The following is a 9,511-nucleotide window of genomic DNA, read 5'->3' on the forward strand; positions in this document are numbered from 1 at the left end:
ATCATTACAAGCAATGGTTAGAAGATATAATCAATGAAACACAAAACCATAGCTAATCGACTTATTGCCTCCTAGTAAATGCGAGTGTGGATTTTGCTCTCAGATCTTAGTATGCAAATTCCAGTGACTTGACTACACTTAGATGGAGGATTTGAATGATTAAGATGCATGATCTAGCAAGAATAGCATGATTAAGCTATATGAATTCATGATTATCCTAGCATGATTAAGCTAAGATTTAAGCTGAAATGAGCATGATAACATTGCTAAAACTGATAAACTATAAGCTAGATGCCTATAGTAACAATGCTTAAGCTACGAATGAGATGGGATCAAATGATATGCAAAAATCATATGAAATTGAGACCCTTTGAGCTCCAAAATGAGGTCTATTTATAGCATTTTCCAAGGCTAGGGGTGAGTTGGCATGAATCAACGGTTGAGATTGATCTGAAGATATCAATGGTTAAATTGGAGGAAGTTGGCAAAGGGAGTTGGATTAAAGGGAACACTTAGTGACAAGTATCAAGAGGCTTCTAGAAGAGGTAGGATGAAAGGGAACACTTAGTGACAAGTGTCACAAAGGTTCTAGAAGATGTTGGATGAAAGGGGACATGGTGGTAGGTAGAATGGGTTAGGTTTAGGAATGGTTAGGTTTAGGAGTGGTAGAAGTTAGGAGAATTTGAATTTAGAAATTCAAATATTAGGAAAATGACTAATTAATCTCAACAACTCATGATTTGTTTTAATTAATTAGGAGATTTAGAAGAAATGATTTTGATGGGAGGGAATTAATTAATTAAAGGGGTGAAATGAAATGAACCTATTTAATAAATCCTTAGATTTATTAATAAGTAGATGAATGAGAGATTTAATCAAATTGCTTAGTGAATTCAATTAAATTGGGTGGGAGAGATTAATTAAATAATTGCTTATTTAATTAATTATCTTCAAACCATTTTTAAGTGTATACAGTATGTATGTACAGTCTATGTATATGTATGTATGTACAGTATATGTATACATATGCATATATATGTATGTGTGTGTGTGTGTGTGTGTGTAATGCAGCCACATGTATATGTATATGTATGTAGGTATGCATGTATGTGTATATGTGTGTATATATATATATATAATGCAGACACATTCAAAAGTACTGTACCCAAGATTTTTTTCACTGTACCAGCATACCAGAACCCCATACCCATATCTGATCCCATACGAGAACTGGCAACTTGGAAAAAGAAAAAAGAGAAAATTCAACATGGCCTGCTTTTAATAAAATAATTGATGTTTCTGGTTTTTATTATTGCAGAGATGATGCTGAATTAAATATGTTTGATCCACGACCTGAATTACAAAGAGTGGAAGGGTAACTAAATTCATCGATGAACAAAGAGAGACCATGTCTTGGATATTATGGTTTGGCAGTTGGGGCGAAATTAGGTTAATGACATGCTTTATTCTGGTTTCCGACAGGCAAACATTAAGGCAGCACTATTTAGTCTTTCCCTTGCAGACAGGCTCTGCTTAGTTTAGACAGTGAATTCTGAGTAGATGTCCCAAGGCTCTGGCAGGCATGCCCAATTTTTGTGGCCTTTTGTGGATGCATGAAACTTACCCTCTACCCTGCCCACCCTTCCCCAACACTAAATAAGGGACTTCCTATTTTGATCTCCTCCTGTACCTAGCTGGTTGCAACCATCATGCCTTACTCTATCATGGCAACTATCTGGTTAACTGATTTCTAGATCTATTTGTAGTACTTCATTTACAATGATCTACGTGATGAAATCCATCAGAAAATTAGGATAACACGAGTCTGATAATTACAGAGTTTGAACATTGGTTTGTGTTTCTACCTATTTATATTTATACAAGAAAATGCAGTAGTTGATATTTCTAGTATTTCTGGCTTGAGACTATGCTTGGCATGTTTTACAGCTTTAACCAGTAATGGAAAATGTACAAAAATTGAATGAAATCTCATAATAAAGAATAGATTAGGAATAATTTGTGGATGTTATATGATCTCAATACAGGTTTATGGTACAACTTGAAACTTGATACCACAACACAACATGAAAACAAATAGTAGAATGATAGCTATTGGGCATTGTATTCATTACTGGTATTAGATAAAAGTTTTGTAGATATGGATAAAGATGAAGACTAGCAAATTCAAATGTGACACGATGTGGTACATTTGGTAAAACAATACTTATAGGATAGTCAATCACACCAAACAACAATGACGTATCAAGCGTTAAAACTCAATCAAAATATGGTACATGAAACACATTTATAAGTTTCCCCAATCGATGGACCAGTGCTGGATCATAGATCATGGATCAAGCGTTAATTTTTTGTATTTTTATTTTTAAACATTATTTTAATAATATTTCCCAAGCCGACTCAAAAACCTGGGAGAGTTTTCATCATGCACCGAGATATTTTCCCCTGCCCTTGAAACTCACGCTGGTTTCAAGTGGAACACGTCTCTTCGCCACTTCAGTTATAGTATGGGTAACTGAAAAACTTTGTTTATTAATGTTTCCACTTTATTTCAGTAGAACAGTTAATAAAGTCACTAAATTTCATTCAATTTTTTTTTCTAGTTTTGCTTTCTGCAAAGGAGTGAGTAGGTTGCCCATTGTAAAATGGTAAATGTCTCTAAAAGAATCAATCGAGTTAAAATTTGACCGGCCGCTAACAGTAATCCAGGCTTCTCAAGTGGTGGCATCTTTTAAAGATGCAGAATGTCAAGCTTAATGTGTTTTACTTTTAAACCAAGCTTTACATAAACGAGGGGATGAGGGGAACAGGTAGGTATAGGGAGAGGGCAATGGCTATTTTCCATACAAAACAGTATCTGATCAAAAACATAAATTTGCAAATTTGCATAACATAATTGTTTTTCAGCAGATTGTTTTGCACTTCTACAGCATTGAGAAGACAGATTAAGAGGATCGAACCAGTAGAAATTACGTAAAAATCTGTTGTGATTTGCAGAGTTTGTGTTTTTGATCAGATACAATATTGATTTGTGATTTGCAAAGTTTGTGTTTTTGATCAGATACAATATTGATCTGCATGCAAACTGACAAGCACACATATAGAATTTGCAACCACACAAGCACACATAGAATTTGCAACCACACAACTGCCCTTCTATTTGAATTTGCTTCAAATTAAAGACGCACAATGCTTATAGGCTAGAATTAATGCTGTGCTGTACATGAAATATAAACAACACCGAGTAACAAGCACAAGAAAATTAACACAATAATGTGAGGCAAATTGACCACAAGTGGCAATGAAACATAAACAATACTTCAACATCATGAACAACACTGAATAACAAGCACAAGAAAATTAACACAATAATGTGAGGCAAATTGACCAGAAGTGGCAATCGCATATCATCCTTAGTTTTCTGATAGCGAGAGATTGGATGAAGAGTACAAGTAGAATAATTACAATATCAACATTCTATGGCTTTATTATACAATCATTCTCTGCTTCTTTTCCCGTATACGATAAGGCTTGATCTTGGTCACTGTTCATACTTATGTATCACTCGTCCGTATTCACTGCCTACGATTGGAGGCTTTGCCTTTCTTTTTCTCAATGTGTTGGAAGTGTCTCAAATGTCCGAGAGTTGAAGAGAGAACATCAGTCTTCTTTTACTTTGTCTATGCAACTTCTTCAGGTGAAAATATTGCAGACTGGCAGTTACGCAGTCATCCTTTTAGCTACTGCGTGAGTTGGTGGTTAGGAAACTGGCACCAGCATGAATCAGTAGTTTTATCACCATACAACAATATTTCATTTAGAGCCTTGCTATCCACTGTCGCCGACTAACTGATGATGGGGTTTTGTTTTACACTGATCCTTATGACCATGCACACGTGATAGACATTAATACATCTATCATTCTTCATTTCCTTTCTGACCGTCTCATTGCTTTGTGGCAATATTCAATTTTTTAGTTAGCGTTAATGACAGGCTGCTTTTTTGCATATATAAGGAATTTTAACTAAAGGGTCCTGTGCAGCGGGGACACTTGAAAATTCTCATCAGGTGCATCAGAGCAAATTGTGGAGTTATTCGTATCCAAATGGTTTAATGAAATAAAAATTCATACACTCTAGGAACTATTATCAGGAATTTCTTTTAGTAGTTTATATTTTAAAAGTAATTCTCACATGTTAGTGGCCTTAGTGGCCATTTGGCAATAAACTTTGTAATTTTTTTTTCAGTCGCTCCTACAAACTTCTAGCATTCTCCCTCTTCCTCCATCCCTCCTCCCAACTCACTACCCCAGCCCCTTCTCAAGTAGCTGCGAAAGTTTCCTGATAACAACGTGGCAGCGCCTCATTTTATGGAGAAGATTTTGGTTGTTCATGTTACATTTTTAAACCTCCACACATAGCTATCGAGTGCACAAATCATACATGTGTGCTTGACACATCGACAACACAAGCACAAGCACCACTATATTGTTGGATGTGAAGTTTGACTGTTTGTTTCATCTTCCCTTTGTCCCTTTAAATTCTGTTGAAGACTATTGTATATATATGAGAGCAAAGTCTTATGTAAGCTGCAATAATATTAAAGATCCCTGCCCTACTTTTTTGTGGATGTAGCCAATTTGGTGAACCACGCTAAATTCTTGTGTCTGTGATTTTTGGGTTCTCAATTTGTCTAATTATTTAACAATTGTTATCAGAGCTTGTGAGACCCAAGGAAATCAGGCTAAAGAGGGTAGGAAAATTAAGGACACAACAGACAATAGCCCCGCTCAAGGCAAAGGAGAGAAGAAGCCCGTTGAAAAGAAGCTTGCAAAGGAGAGGAAAACAATGGGAGAAAAGACTCTCACAGCCATTGCAGAGAAGCAGCCCAAGGAGAAGGCCCTTGCCAAGGCTCCCTGGATAAGAAGAGAGAAAAAGAACAGAAAGGAGAGACGAGAAGGGTTGGGTGAGAAAATAGAGAGAAGGGTCAGGTGAGAAAATAGAGAGAAGGGTCAGGTGAGAAAATCCTAGGAAAAGAAGTTAACACCATGATAAGTGAGGGCTTGTATGTTCACGCTTGAGGAAAAGACTGTAAAACCCTAAGAGGCAAGGGTTTGGAGGTTCAAACCTTGGAGAGCGAGGGCTCAGAGGGGACAATCCTTCGAATGAGAAGTAAAGCTGTGGTAAGTGTGGGCTTTAGGGAGGAATTTTGAGTTGGGAGCACGCACAATGAAAGCCATTTATGCGATGAAGATGAATACATTCTCTTCGAGGGAGGTGCAGATAGTCGTGAGATTGGCCTTTCCCAGCAAGCTAGGCTGCTTTGCATTGCAAGGAGCAGCTTCTCGAGGCCTTCACGAAGGGAAACCGCTTCATGGACCTTGTAACAACGACATAGTGGGATTAAGTCATGAAGGCGTGTTTTCTCAAGATAGATGTGGAAGTTGTGGGACTTTGCGTAAGTAGAAAGCACCTCAACAATGAGGGGTTCAAACCACACATTGGAACTTTAGAACCCTTTGAAGCCATGGGCAGCGGGGTTATTTATTGTAACAAATATTGTGTTTTCGGTGTATGTGCCATGTTTCGAGCTATTGGAGACAAGTATTTGAAGCCGTATGTGATTGTAAAGCTAAAATTGAGACCGAGAGATGTAAATGTAGAGGAGGAATGCCTAATTCTGGCAAGTGACAACCTTTAAGATGTTATGCCAACCAATGTGACGTGTGAGGTCTTGTATAGATGCCAATGACTTGAAGAGATTGAAGGTATTGAGGAATCAACCTAGAGGAAGTGGGGCTGTGATGGCCAAGTGATTGTGAGATTCGGCTAAGAGAGAGAAACATAGGTATGTGGGAATAAGCTAGTGCAGGAAGAGGGATAAGAAGGGTTGCGTGGTGTAGGAAGTTTAGCTTGTGCATTGAATGCATATAGAGAGGAAAGAACACTTCTGAGTGTGAGGGAAGAAAGAGATGAGGGATTGTATGTAGGGAAAAGAACAAAGAGTAAGTATTGACTAAGGATAGGTTTGTGGCAGAGAACAACTAGAAAGAGGCCATGAGAAAGAAATGAAGGTTGTAGGGGAAAGGAGATATCTAATGAAGAAAGATTCTAGGAAGTATTTTGACATTGGAAGCTCCTCAAAGTCTACGGGGAGATGTTGGATTTGAACTAATTCTGTAGAGAATGAGCAATTGCAGTTGTTCTTTTGATAGGTTATGTGCTTTGGATCATGCGGTCTTCATTTGTGGAGATGCTAGATAATGTTGTCTTGTTGTGTTCCTAGGTTATGTAGACGCGTAGTGGGAGTTTTTGGACATTGGTCTTGTTGATGCTCTTGGTATTGAGTACATTGGTCATTTGCTCGGAGAGTTTCATGATGGTGTAGTGTTGTTTTTTGAAGCTTAACAATGGATGATCTTGGAGGTTCTTGTGATTACTAGGAGAGTTGGGTGAGGCTGGAGTTGTCTTGGGATTTGAGAACATTTGTTGAGACGATCTTTTTTGGAGGTTTTAGCAAGAAGATCCAGGAGCCTACACTTGGTGATGGACGTGAGTTCATTATGGACCTAGAGGAGATTGTTCTTGGAGACAATCATTGTGACTTGGTGTATCCTAGAGGAGCATTCTCACTCCCCACTCTTGGTCTACTTGACAGATTTATCTTCTAATAGTGTAGGAGATGATTGGGTTGGTTCTTAGTTTTGGAATGATTTTGAGTTTGATCTTCCTTGGTTAGGGAGGGTTACTTCCATGTTGGTTGGGTGTTGTTAATGCTTTTATTTGGGGTAGGTAAAGGAGATCATACTTGGCATAACTTAGCACTTGGTGGTGTTGGTAGAGAATGGAAAACAAACCTTATGTGGGAGGTTGCTCAGATGTGAAGTTGTAGCATGAATTAGACTTCAAGTGGGATATTGTTGAATGTGAAGTCTAACTGTTCGTTTTCATCTCCCCTTCTTTGTCCCTTCGTCTTTTGTTGAAGGCTATTGTATATAAATGAGGGCAAAGCCCTATGTAAGCTGCAATAATAATAAAGATCCTTGCCTTGCTTTCCTGTGGATGTAGCCAAATCGGTGAACCATGTTAAATTCTTGTCTTTGTGTAATTTCTGGGTTCTCAGTTTGTCTAATTATTTAACAAAGGGAGAAGAATGTGTAGGTGTTGCACATAGGGGAAGAACACCATGCTCTCACATAAAGAAAGAGCTATATTCCTCTCAAAGTGATACAATCTCCCAAGAGGATTCACAAAAGGATAAATACAAGCATGCCATAATATCAACTTTATGTACTAGGCAACATGCATTCATTGTGTAGGAAAGCACCTATGATAGAGTAAGAATTAATACAAAATTATGATAACCACCAATTCAATTATTAAGTTCATTAATTAGGGTAAAGTGAAACACACAGTCTTTTTACACTCTTTATTATTATTAGCATAAAGATCCAAAGCAACCACATCTTTACTACAACCATTAACTCATTACCATTACTAGCAACTAAGATGATACCTAAATCATATACCTCTAAGCAAGACTACAAAAAGTTATGCACATATTTGTCTTACAACTCAATTACCTTTATTAAATTTGGATCAAACTAAAATCTAGTGTAAATAGGTTTTGAATCATCATATGCACAAGAGAACTTCAGATTTAAAAGCCTCAATGATGAGCATACACTAACGAGAGAAGGCTTCAATTCCTTTACTTAAGCAAGGATAAGAGTAAGTAGTATGTCTTCCTAGTTCCAACAATCTTTGGAACCATTTGTAAAAATAGGGGAGAATAAATTTTTCTCTCTACCCATAGACGAAATTTACAAGGATAAAGAAGGAAGATTAGAATATTCAAAACACGTAAGTGTCATAATATAAGAAGCTAAGGTAATATAGGTCACTAAAACACCTAAAAATTCCACTTTCATGATACAAGAACACAATGATAGGAAACTGCATTAAAAAAAAAAAAAATCTAATCCACTAAGCAGGGATGAGCACATAGTACCTTTCTTGATATAGTATGATGTAACGGGAAGTCCACATTTATCATCTAGTGGTTTCCTCACACAAATAGGCTTACTTAAGTTATGACAAGTGACAAATATTAACTAAATTCTAATTATCCAAGTGATCATAAGAAAAAAGAGGTCACATAAAAATATACTCATCATTTATCTGGGATATACTAAGAGTGTTGAATATGGTTGTGCATTGCTGCTGTTAGGATATGTTGTTGTCATTGATGCTTACATATTCTTGTGATTTATTTTGGTGTATTTGGGAAGATTTTCTGATCCGGTTTTGAAGTTTAGTTTTGTTGATCACTGTTTTGTAGAGGTTGATATTTCCTCCGGTATATTTTGGTGTGATCAGATCTTGTGCGGAGACTTTGGGATATTGTTTTGGTTGGTCTTGTGTATCTTGATTTAAGATGGTTCGTGATTTGGTACTCCACAAGTTATCTTTCTTCGTGACAATTGCTGATTGGTTGTGTTCTTGAGCTTCTGGACGTTGGCCGATAAAAATTTGGAAAGTGGTGTTGTTGCAGTTGTTTCGGATGATTCTAACGTGTTTGTTGGTGTTTCCTAGTCGTGTCCTATTTGTTTTGGCGATCCACATTGATTGTTGTGTGAGTTTTTGGTGGTTTTCATCAACCGGTATTGATTTTTCATGTTATGCAGTATTTTTGGTGGTGTAGCGTGTTGCGGTTGATCTTGGCGTGATTTCTGGTGGAGTTGATCGTTTGAGAATTTGAATTAGGTCCATGTTATGCATTGCAAATAATTATATTTTTCTGGTGGTCGATCTTTGTATCGTGTGATGTAACTTTGTAATTGAGGGTTGAGGGTTTAGCCGACCTTGTTATCAAGGTTGATGAATTGTATATATAGGTGAGTTATTCATGTAGTTTGGGTGTTGGTGTTGAGTCTGCATTATCAGAGAGTGGTGTATGTGCGAACAAGTGGTCGAGGTGAGATTGGTGTTGCAGAGTAGACAACTATGCTTAACTGGAATTGTAATAAGACATTTGGATGCTATTCTTTTAGTTCATTTCTTCAGGATTGTAGTTCGAAGCTTGTTGTAAGTCAATGAGACTTCCTTGAGGGTTGTAGCCTTCTGGGCAAATATCTTTTGAGCAGTGAGCTCTAGGCAGTGTGCCTAAATGCATGTGCATTCCCCATTGTAATATTGCCACAGACTACTGCAGAGTATCATCTTACCGTGGGTAGGTTCCCATCGTGGTTTTTCCTTTAGCCGAGTTTTCCACGTCAAAAATCTTGCTGTTGTGTTGTGCTGTTAATTTGCTTATCTGTTTATTGCTGCAGTTTGTTAGATATGTTGTTGTGCTTAAAGTTTTATAGTCCAATGAAGACAGATTCACCCCCCCCTCTCAGTCTTCCTTCTTTGTTGCTGCTAACAATTGGTATCAGAGTCAGATCCTTTGGTAGAAGCTTAATCGCTTGAGGAGATCCAAGATGGCAGCTTAA

This window comes from Cryptomeria japonica, chromosome 6 (genome assembly GCF_030272615.1).
Source record: "Cryptomeria japonica chromosome 6, Sugi_1.0, whole genome shotgun sequence".
NCBI classification, from domain to species: domain Eukaryota; kingdom Viridiplantae; phylum Streptophyta; class Pinopsida; order Cupressales; family Cupressaceae; genus Cryptomeria; species Cryptomeria japonica.